Genomic DNA, 8,910 nt, shown 5'->3' with positions numbered 1-8,910 from the left:
GAATTCTTTTCATCTTGAGTTCCTAAGTGTTCTTCAATTTTATTGTGTGGAACTACTCTCTTTTGTTGTGTGAGGGCACTTGATTCATGAAGGAAAGGTAATGTCAGTGACCTCTATGTTAGAGTAAGTAGGTGAGTTGTGAATAATGCGTGGTACTTGTGAGTCAAATCTTGAGGTGAAGATGTTACGCTTTTGTGCTTAGTCTATTTTAAATACTCTTGGTGTGATGAGTTAGGAGAATTGTTTAAAAAGGTCGTGTTTATAAAAAAAAATGTAGTTTGATTGCTCGAGGACGAGCAATGGTGTAAGTGTGGGGTGTTGATGATAGGCTATAATTACGTATTTTAGTCGATTATTACACTCTAATTTACTGCACTTTAGTTGAGTTTGCGCTTTAATCGCTAGTGTTTTGCACAAACGGTGTGTTTTATGCCTTGTAGGAGTGATTCCGAGCTATATAGATGTTATGGAATGAATTAAAGTGATTTGGAGCTTTGAAGTCTGAGTAAAAGCCCAAGGAATTAAGTCGGGATCGTATTCGGGGGTCAAATTTGATAATTAAGTACGAACGAAGACTCGAGGAGGCATATTGCGCACTGTCTAGTAAAATAGACATAACTTTTTGATCAGAACTCCATTTGGGCTCCACAATATATGGTTGGAAATCTAACTCAAAGGGATACAACTTTCATATTTTACGTTTTTCCAAATTCCAAACGGAACAGGGTGAAAAACTGCGGTTAAGGTAGGACCGCGGCAGAACACTGCTGCAGATTCTGAAGGCCACTCTGGCCGCGGTCCTGGCGTAACCGCGGCAGGACGCGTAAATTTCAGGGACCTGCTTAGGTTGTTCCTTCATAATAGTAGGTGTGATATAAAATGGGTAATGCATCAAATGATTAGTCCTAGAAGTGTGGTTCAACTTGCTCGAGGACGAGCAAAGATTTAAGTGTGGGGTGTTGATAATAGGTGAATTAGACTATAATTGGAGGACCCTAAAGAACCACATTTTTGTATAGCTTTGTGGTAAAAAGTGATAACCAAATGCTCTGATTAGTGCTTTTCATGCTTTGCAGGCTATATCCAACGAATGAAGTCGATGGAGCAAGTTTGGGATCAATTACGGAGAAAAGGAGGCCAATCAAACAATGCCCACGAAATGCACCAAGTGAAGAGACAAAAGCAGAGCTAAACTTGGCCTGCCGCGGTCAGACCGTAACCGCGGTAGGACCGCGGCAGAGCAGGGCTGCAGATTCAGAGGACCTATTTGGCCGCGGTCCTGGCGTAACCGCGGTGGGACCGCGGCAGAACGCGGAAAAGCCAAGGACAAAAGTGTCAAGTCGGGAAAACTTGGTGTAAAACCCTTATAAAAAGTAGGAATTCGGCCACATTAGGGCAGATTTGTTTTGGAGAATACTTTGGCAAGAAACACAAGTGTGAGAGATCACCCAAAACATCATAGTTCTTTATTTCTTCTTTTTCTTGCACTTTTCCATGATGAATATTTTCGTAGTTTATCTTTACGTTGTTATGAGTAGCTAAATACTTTAGTCTAAGGTTTTGATGGAACCTATTGAAGGATGAACTTCTTGATTATGTTCTTATAGTTTGCCGGTTAATCTCTATTTGTTCAATTACGTGTTTGTTGTAGTTAATTGACAGGATCCTCAATTAGCTGTACCTATTTAGTGTGCATAACTCGGGAGAGAGTGCATATTTAGGTAATTGTTGAACAACACCACTCCCAAAGTATAAGAGGGATCTATAATTGCGGGTTTAAAGGCGGGATTAGGGATAACGAAGCCTTGGGTGTAATCTAATGTGAGTTGTAATAAACAAAGTCATCTAGCGTAACTCGGAAGAGTGCGTCTAGTAAATTATCGCAATTACTCGGGAGAGATTTACGGTAAGAAGAGTGCTCATGATTGATAGAGATATTTTGGTGAATCTATATGAAACATAACCAGAAAGGATTCCATCAATAGGGGAAATCACTACCTTAGAACCTTCTCATTATTGTTTACAACCCAAGCATATTTAGTTTATAGCTGTTTATTTATTTATTTATTTTCAATCTTAGTTATTAGAGATACCATCATCTATTGTTTACAACATTTGGGGAAGTTGATTATAAAGAATTTAGTGATTCCAACAAAGGTAATTGATAGGTTAATTCTCTGTGGGATTCGACTCCGGACTTGTAAACCGGATTATATTTGCAACGACCGCATTGTCCTTTTTATAAGGCATAGTTGGGCGTGCTCAATCAACCCCGATAAAATCAAGGCAATCGAAGACATTACAGTCGTGGACAACGTTAAGTTTGTACAAAGGTTAACAGGATGGATAGCCGCTTTAGGCCGGCTCATTTCGAGGTCTTCGGACCGAAGCCACAGGTTCTTCTCACTGCTCAAAAAGAAGAACAATTTCACTTGGACCCCGGAATGCTAACAGGCATTGGAAGAATTAAAGCGGTATCTTTCGAGCCCACCATTGCTTCATAATCCAAAAGTAGACGAGCAACTCTATTTATATTTGGCAGTCTCGGAGATCGCATTAAGTGGTGTCTTAGTTTGAGAAGAGCAAGGTACGCAATTTTCTATTTACTACGTTAGCCGAACTTTAGGTGAAGCATAGACCCGGTACCCACACTTAGAAAAATTAGCGCTTGCTCTAATAAGCGCCTCTAGGAAATTAAAACCATATTTTCAGTATCACCCAATTTGTATTGTAACCACTTATCCCCTTCGCAATATTTTGCACAAGCCCGAGCTCTCGGGCCGACTGGCCAGATGGGACGTTGAAATCAGTGGGTATAATATCGAGTATCAACCCCGAATGGCCATCAAGTCTCAAATCTTGGCAGACTTCGTGGCAGACTTTACACTAGCCCTCGTACCCGAGGTTGAAAAGGAACTATTGCTAAAATCAGGTACGTCCTCGGGGGTGTGGACCCTTTTCACAGGCGGTGCTTTGAATGTGAAGGGGTCCGAGCTAGGCTCGTTTTGAAGCCACCCACAAGCAATACAATTAGACTATCTATCAAAACCCCTAAGTTGACTAACAATGAGGCCGAGTATGAGGCCATGATTGCAGGTCTCGAGTTGGCTAAAAGTTTGGGAGCAGAGATCATCGAGGCCAAGTGTGATTCCTAACTCGTGGTTAGCCAAGTCAACAAAACCTTCGAGGTTCGAGAAGATCGAATGCAGAGGTACTTGGAAAAATTGCAGGTAACCTTACACCGGTTCAAAGTAGTGTGTACCTCGAGAGCAGAACGGTAAGTCGATGTCGTTACAAACTTGGGATCATCGGTCGAAGATGATGAAACTAGCTCAAGGACTGTCGTACAACTTTCAAAGTCGGTAGTCGAAGAAGTCCACACCGAAATAAACTTTACAAGCCTAACTTGGGATTGGAGGAACAAATACATCGATATCTGAAGAATGGGAAACTTCCGTCAGATCCTAAGGAGTCGAGGGCTCTGTGAACGAAATCTGCACGATTCACATTGGCCGATGATGGAACATTGTACAGAAGGATGTTCGATGGGCCATTGGCAATATGCTTGGGTCCGGGAGACACCGACTACGTCCTATGAGAAATTCACGAGGGCACCTGCGGGAACCATTCCGGTGCCGAATCACTGGTTCACAAAGTCATCAGAGTAGGATATTATTGGGACATTATGGAAAAAGATTCTAAGGAGTTCGTTCGAAAATGCGACAAATGCCAAAGACATGCATCGATGATTCATCAGCCCGGGGAGCAGCTTCATTCAGTCTTATCCCCATGGTCGTTCATGAAATGGGGAATGGATATCGTCGGCCCTCTACCATCGGCCCCAGGAAAAGTTAAGTTCATTTTATTTATGACTAAATATTTCTCTAAATGGGTTGAAGCACATGCTTTCGAGAAAGTCAGAGAGAAAGAAGTTATAGACTTCATCTAGGATCACATCGTATGCCGATTCGGGATACCCGTCGAGATAGTGTGCGACAATGGAAAATAATTTATCGACAGCAAAATAATGAAGTTCCTCGAAGATCACAAAATAAAAAGGATATTATCGACGCCGTATTATCCTAGTGGGAACGGACAGGCTGAATCAACGAACAAGACCATCACTCAAAACTTAAAGAAAAGGTTGAACAATGCTAAGGGGAAATAGAGAGAAATTTTGCCCGAAGTCCTTTAGGCATATCGGACAACGACAAAATCCAGTACGAGGGCAACACCGTTCTCCTTAGTATATGGCGCGGAAGCTCTGATCCGGTCGAAGTCGGGGAACCAAGCGTCGGGTTTTGATGCACAACGGAAGAATCAAATCACGAGACTATGAACACAAGCCTCGAATTGCTAGACGAAAAATGGGAAGCCGCCCTCGTTCGAATGGCCGCCCATAAACAGCGAATCAAAAGATACTATAATCGAAGAGCCAATCTTCGACACTTGAAAATAAGGGACCTAGTTCTGAGAAAAGTTACCCTCAACACTCGAAATCCAAATGAGGGGAAACTTGGCCCAAATTGGGAAGGACCATATCAGGTCATCGGTGTCATCGGAAAGGGATCTTATAAGCTTGGCATGATGAACGGCGAACGACTGTTAAATAATTGGAACATATCCTTCCTCAAACAATATTATTGCTAAGGTATGACTCTCTCCATTTTTTTGTTTATATTCGATATTAACTTATTACAGGTGTTCGATCAAAGACGTCGGGAAATTCTTCAACACAAGGACCTCAGGTTTTAAAGAACGTGTTGCACTCTTTTTCCCTTAGATCGGATTTTGTCCCAAATGGGTTTTTCCGGCGAGATTTTTAACGAGGCAACAATTATATATGCTACCTGGGGACAATTCAACAGTATCCGAAGCTTCTTTACAATCAACCTCGAATACTGGGGGGAATCACCCTCGGGTATTATGTTTTAAAGGAAGATGCTTCGTGTCAACAGGGTCTCGGTAGGAAAATTTTGTAAAGGGCCAAACGGTCAAACGAACTGTGCCCATGTAGATTGCCCGAGCCCTAATGACAAAACATGTACGAATGAATGATCTATTGAAAGAAGTACTTTTTCCTTATCAGATGTTCCATGCCTTAGTGAGATTTCTACTTTACAATTTCGTACTTACGATATATTACGAAAACCGCCTCAAGAGCCAATCGCAACTAAAGCTCAAAATATTAACCCCGTACTCGAGGACTGCCGTCCGAAAATCGACATACTCGAATTATCAAACTTTGAAATCTTAAGACCTTGAAAAGGCGATCCTCGATTTCATAGGCCACGACCACCCCACTCGGGGATTGATACTTCGAACAAGTTTGAAGTATAATCGAGAAATAAGCCCAATGGGCAAATATCAAGTTAAAGGCTACGACCAAACTATCACGGTTCGGAGACGTCCGAATTCCGTAATCAAACAGGCCTTCAAATACTTTCATAAAACCGGTTAAAAAAGAGCTACCCTCAGCAAATTTACATAGGGTTTCGATAATATCAACCCTCGAAAACCTTAAGAGGTACCAAATTGAACAAACTTATGCTAAGACATAACAAAGTTTTTCGATAACACTGAACCCTAATGGGTACAGATCTATCTCATGCTAAGGCATAACAAATATTTATATGATTAAAACTTTTAAGGCAAAAAAAGGGAAAAAAGCCACCCTTTCGAGGCCACACCGGCCTGATTCAAGAGCCTAAGGGCCATTACATTGTTGAGCTCGAGGACCCGCCCTCGCTTAACCAAAAAACCTAAGGGTTTTTCTACTCTAAGTTCGAGCAAATACTCACTCGATTATAGAGACTATAGCAATCCGATTTTAACAAAATTTTCACAAGGTAGCGAAGTAAGTCGAATTTCTCACAAAACCTAAAATATATCAGAATTTTCATAGGGCGAAAGCAAAGCAGAGTTTTCACAAAACAGAAATTAGAGACAAATTGGAAAGAAAAAGGGCCTTTCATATATACGAAATTATTTACAAAAACCACTCAGGGTCTTACACAAAAATCCAAAAAAGAAGAAAAAATTCTAAGTACCTAATCTTCCCTGGAGCTCCATCTTCATCTTCTCCACTCTCGGATCCACTTGCGCTCCTGGAGTCATCATCATCAGAGAGTAAAGCATTGGCTTCGACCTCGAGCACTTTCGCGTTCTCGATATCGGCCGTGAGGTCAAAACCACGAGCATGAATTTCTTCGAGAGTCTCTCTCCGAGACTGAGACTTGGCATGCTCGGCAACATAGAATGATCGAACCTGAGCAACATCGGAAATTTCCTTAGCTCGAGCATGAGTGGCTTCAACATCAGCTCGATAGATGGCCACGACCGCTTTCGCGCCGGCCTTTACTCTTTTTGCCTCAGATGCGGCCTTTGCAAGCTCAGTGGTCAACCGAGCCTCGAGCTCCTCAATTTTCTTGGCTCGGGCCAAGCTCTCCTCCTTCACACTTTAGAGATGACGCTCAACCAAAGATAGCTGGGCTCGAGCAGTATCTTTCTCCGAGGTGAGCGGTCCATGTTCTGCTTCTACCCTAAATTTTTTGCCTCTTTCATCTCAGCCTCCTCGCAAAGCTGCTCGATCTTTTCAGCCTTCTACTGAACCTGCAGGGTTAAAGTATTAGTCTCCATCCTCGAATCAATACACCAAACTTCTAAGAAAATTCTTCATTACCTGTTCAATCAGGTCAGTCTGCTCTTTGTGAGCTTTGGCCAATTCAGCTCGGGATTTGGAAAATGCTTCCCGATGAAGCGTCACGGTCTATGGAGAAAGGAAGGGAATCAGACAAAAGGAAAAAAAGCAAACGTAAACCTAATAACGGGGGCTGAAATCTACCTGGTTCAGGAGTCGCTGAGCCTCATCAAAATGATCGATGCATCGAGATCAGAAGCATCATCGACCCCCGTGAAGCAGCCACGAATAAGTCATCCCCTCCGTGAGCCGTTCTCACGTCGGTGGTCTCCAAGGCCCGGGCCTCCCGAAATTGCCCCTCAGAAAATGTGGGGAGAGGCAGCGAATCATCAATGTTGATTGCCCCAAGCAAGACACTTGGGGCGCTCTCTCCTTTTTGGACGGCCTCAGAACCGGACCCTTCAAGCACACCCACCGATTGTTCGTCACGACGGACAGGCACACTCGCTGATTGTTCGTCATGGCGGGAGACATCTTCAGCCTCCAATGACTCGTGAAATTTGCTCGAACTATCTTCCGAGATATCCTCGGTCCGAAAATGAGCCTCCTCGACCATCACCGGCTCAGCTGCTTTTGAAGCTTCGGTGTTTCCCCTCTTTCGAGCCACCAGCTCATAGTCAGCATCTTCTTCCTCCTCTTCTTCATCTTGTAGTTTTTGAGCTACGTCGGCAGGCAGAGCGGCAGTGTCATTCTTCAACTTACGAGCCTTGCTCTTCCTAGGATTTGGAGTATCGGAAGGCGAGACCCTTTTCCTCTTCTTATCCTTAGCCGATTTCGGGGCCTCCTCTTCCCCGGGTGGGGGCAGCCTCATGACAGCTTTGTCTCTGAGACCTGTATGGGAGGAAATCAAGTAAAAATAAAAAATAAACATTTCACAGAAAGGCATCAAACACGGATAGAAAAGCTTACCGTGATTTTTGGCCTCCCATCGGCCCTCGGCCAAATCGCGCCACGAGCACTCAGCGTAAGAAGAGGCCGAGGCCATTTTCTAAACCCAGCCTTCAAGGTTCGGGATTGCACCGGGCACCCAAGAGACCATTGCATCATAAGAAAGAATGTTGATGAGAAAAGGTAAAGGAAGCAAAACAATCAGCAGAAGCTATTGGTGGGTTTGTACTTACGCTTCATGTTCCATTCTTCGGGGAATGACATCTTCTCGGCCGGGATTATGTCAGAAGTCCTCACTCGGACAAACCGGCCCATCCATCCTCGATCTTTCTCCTCGTCTATGCTCGAGAACAGCACCTTTGTGGTCCGACGCTGAAGCCTTACTAATCCGCCTCGATAGAGACGGGGGCTGTACAGTCTAATGAGATGATCGAGGGTGAAAGACATCCCTTCGACCTTGCTCACGAAGAATCGGAGAAAAATAACGATGCGCTAAAAAGAGGAGTGGATTTGGCCTAGGGTTATGTGGTATTGGCGGCAGAAGTCGATAATAACGGGATCGACGGGACCCAGCGTGAAAGGGTAAGTGTAAACACTTAAAAACCCTTTCATATGAGTAGTAATATCCTCCTCGGGGGTAGGAATCACCACCTATTTGTTTTCCCGATGGCAATCTTTTTTCACCTGCTCAAGATCGCCCTCGGTTATCGTGCATGTGTATCTCGACATTGGTTCACAACGGCCAGGGACCGACGAGGGTTTTTCAGCTTTAAAATCGGAAGTAAGGTCGCATGACCCGGGAACACACTCTTCGATGCGTGGCTCCACCGGCGTTTTATCACCGGCCGGCCGCGATATGAGGCTTTTTCCTTTTGAGGAACGGTTTTTGATGTTTTCGCCATCGTTATATGAGTTCAAAGAAAGAAGAAGATGAAACTTGTTGTTTTAAGAAAAGATTGGCAAACGGGATTTGAAGAACTTGCAGAATTGATAAGCTTGAAGGGAGTAGAAGAGTTTTTGAAGATTAGGAGAAATTTTGAGAGTAAAGTTTGAGAAAATTATGAAGATGATCTATTTATAATATCTGCTATGACGGTTTGAAAATACTTGTGGTGGACCATCAACTGTCACTAATTAATGATCTTGAGAACTGTGCAGACGCGACGTTTCAGCTGCCTCCGTCACTTACATCACGAGGGCGACGTCATAATTGGTCGAGGCACAAAATCGAAGGCTCAGTTCGCTTCTTCTCGTTACACTCCAAGAAACGAGGGGACTATCTATATACGGTAAAGATCGGGCCTACCCGATTTTGCTATTTG

The sequence above is a fragment of the Nicotiana attenuata genome, unplaced genomic scaffold, assembly GCF_001879085.1.
Source record: "Nicotiana attenuata strain UT unplaced genomic scaffold, NIATTr2, whole genome shotgun sequence".
Lineage (NCBI taxonomy): Eukaryota > Viridiplantae > Streptophyta > Magnoliopsida > Solanales > Solanaceae > Nicotiana > Nicotiana attenuata.
Note: the sequence above shows the minus strand (reverse complement) of the source record.